Here is a 3,274-nt window from a genome sequence, read left to right as displayed (position 1 = left end):
AATATTAGCGTGTAATCCTTTACAAGGGATATTTTCCTCTATTAAAAAAAAAAGTCCTTAGAAAGCTAGACCTATAATTTGTCTCACAGTGTCATAATTTAATAGTGTTAATGCTAAATACTAAATAACTTGGCGGGGGGGAGGGGGGAGAAGGGGAGGAGATGGGAAGGGATGGGAAGGGGAAACAAAGGAGGAGGCAACAATGCTTGATAAGAAATGTACTCATTACCTTGCCCATTAATTGTAACCCCTCTATACAGTATTTTCACAAATAAAAAAAAAAGAAAAAAAAAACTCTGCTCTATTAATTCTGACCTAAAAACTTGTATCAAGATAGTGGCTTATGTCCACTCAGATAAAGCTCAAATCTAAATTTATCTATAATATAAATGAGCCAAAATAAATTAAGATCATAACAAGAATTGGAAGTATTTGGACAAACTTTGGATATTATTTTCAATCAGTTTTGTAACACTTTTAGAAGCACTAATTTATATACTACCACTTAGTCTGTGTCATTAAAACTAAGTCTTGCATCATTCAAATATAGATAACTCTTTATAGAGACAGTTCAGACCCTTAGATACATTTGAAGTTAAGTTGCATATACTTTCAAATCAGTACATTATGTCTCTCTAAAATTCCTATTATATCTGACCTCACTTATTCTGAGTTAGCAGAACTTTTAACTAGCTATCACTGGAAATCCCAGTCTGATGCCTATTAAACTTGAGTAACTGCAAGTGCCCTATGAGAGCAAATAAGTGCATTTACTTATGACTAGAAATAAGTTAAATTTACTCAACCTCTATATGAGCTATATTAACAAGGCTTAGTATCTAATATATTCTTACAACTTATTTCTTTTCATTAACATGATGGTCAGCCTACAACAATTAACTACATTTCTTTATAAGCTGGTGCTCATCAACACCAATGACAGGTAGTTGATATTTTATAGGTAGGTAAGAAACTGTTAAAAACAATACATAGTAAATTAAATGTAACTTACTTAGGGATTACAATATCTTGTACCTAGCAACAAGTAGGACAGATATTACCCACAAAATTCTATAGTAGTCATTCATAAATTGTATCACTAAAGACATGATTCTCAAGCCTAGTTCATTAAAAATTCTAACATAGGTTGGGTTGTAGTCCATTAGTCTGCATTTTAATAGACAACTTGGGTAATTATGCTGCAGGAGTCTAGGAGGTTGTTTACAGAAGACTTAGACTTACAAATCCTTTACCTATACATAGGATTTTTAATATAGATATCCAACCCTAAGAGTCTAATGATTTTATCAGATTTTTCAAAGACAGTGAAGATACATAGATAAACACAACAAATCACAACCACATAATCATGTTTTCTTTTAGACCTACTAGTTTTTCTTATATTTAGGTGTAGATAGTACCTTGGAGTCTTTGTACAATCATCAAAAATTCACAGCTTTATTACATCAAAGTTTCTTTTTCATCTAAGAAATTTTAAGAACTATACTTGTTTTATTTACCTTTTGGAAGTTCCTACTTCATCTTCCAAGTTTATTAATTTTCTCTTACTTGTAGAATTTCATAGTTTTAAAAAATAATACAATGGGCCGTGGTAATGTGAAATTTTAAAACTATCTTTGTATTGAAAAGGTAGCTTAAATATTTTTAGGTATCCAAATGATATTATTTAAAAAATTAAAAATTGAAGTTCCATATGTTTTATTCATTGTTGTGAGAAACATTTTATCTTTAAGAAATCATAAACTTCTTTTTTCCACAAAGAGGCATAAGCTCATCCATCACATAAAACAGAATCCAACTTTGAAATGTCTTATGGATACTAAAAATAAATGGTAAGAAAAAGTCAACAAAGGATAGAAATGTATAATCACTTAGGGAAAAGAAAAATTATATTTTTCAGCATAGTAACATAACCACATATATTCTGATTATGATAAGTATTTACTATTTATATCCATATTTTGTGAAAGAAGTATTTTATATCTTCTTAGAGCAAAACTACTATATATTTATCTTATCTACAAAACTATTCACAAAGGCTTAGTAAGCTAAAAGTTAATTGGTTCAGATCTTTTATATTTCTGTTCATAATTAAACAACAAACTAAAATGCATTAGGTTCAACTTATCTATCTTTGCCACTCTCTCAGATTAATATACAAAAAAAGAGAAATTTTACTTGTTAAAAGACCATATTAGGAAATGTATAATCCTAGCACCGAGACAGTAGGATCTTCTCAGTTCATGGTCAGTCAAGGATATATAAAAAGACACAAGTCACTGCTTCCAGAATCCACAAAAATCAAACCAAAGAAATCCAACCATCCAAAGCAAACCAAACAGCAAAAACAGAAACATCAAAACTAAAAGACTCGACTATTCTATGAAAAGACCTCAATGTAAATGTCTTTCCTGTTAGTATATTAATCTCAGATTAAGGATAAAGTCTGTTCTCCTTAAAGACGTTCAAGTATAAGTTTACATTAGATTCTTTTGTTGGTACTTTTACAGGAAAAGAAAAAAACATAAGAGGGAAGCAGAAGAAAAGCAATAGAGACAGGCATCATTTGCTTTAGAAACAATAGATGGAGAGTAAGGGACGTCTGGCTTCGGAGCTGTTATCCTTCTTGTGATAGTGAGGAAGGAGCAAATTGAAAATGGATGATTTTGAGAAAGGCAAGAAGATTTTTGTTCAGAAGTGTGCCCAGTGCCACACTATTGAAAAGGGAGGCAAGCACAAGACTGGGCCTAATCTCCGTCGTCTGTTTGGTTGGAAGACTGGTCAAGCAGCTGGATTCACTTATACAGATGCCAACAAGAACAAAGGAATCACCTGGGGAGAGGATACACTGATGGAGTATTTGGAGAACCCCAAAAAGTACATCCTTGGAACAAAAATGATCTTCGCTGGCATTCAGAAGGGAGAACAGGCAGATTTGATAGCTTATCTCAAAAAAGCTACAAATGAGTAATAGTCACTGCCCTAGTTATTTATTGCTAAACAAATATCTCATGCTTTTTAATGTGTACCATACTTCAACTGATTTCTAATATCAGATTTCAGAGCATGAATGGCTGGCAGAATATTTTTGGACAGTCCTGATTTAAGTAAAACTGTCTCTGGCTAAGTGAATATGATCTTAAAAAAAATACTGTCACAGGGCTGGGAAGGTGGCTCAGTGGTAGAGCGCTTGCCTTGCATGCCTGAGGCCCTGGGTTCGATTCCTCAGTACCACATAAGAAAAAAGCCAGAA

At 32.4% G+C, this 3,274-nt stretch overlaps 1 pseudogene across 1 annotated transcript; it reads left to right on the top strand.

Annotated features, from left to right (window-relative positions):
- The first annotated feature begins 2,677 nt into the window (after positions 1 to 2,677).
- Positions 2,678 to 2,992, top strand: LOC105996634 (annotated as a pseudogene). Its single transcript, XR_001175612.1, has one exon. The product of XR_001175612.1 is annotated as a cytochrome c, somatic pseudogene (transcript).
- The last annotated feature ends 282 nt before the right edge of the window (positions 2,993 to 3,274 follow it).

This window comes from Dipodomys ordii, unplaced genomic scaffold (genome assembly GCF_000151885.1).
Source record: "Dipodomys ordii isolate 6190 unplaced genomic scaffold, Dord_2.0 Scaffold5, whole genome shotgun sequence".
Classification (NCBI taxonomy): domain Eukaryota; kingdom Metazoa; phylum Chordata; class Mammalia; order Rodentia; family Heteromyidae; genus Dipodomys; species Dipodomys ordii.
The sequence above is the reverse complement of the archived record's forward strand: the minus strand, read 5'-3'. Positions and strand labels throughout refer to the sequence as shown.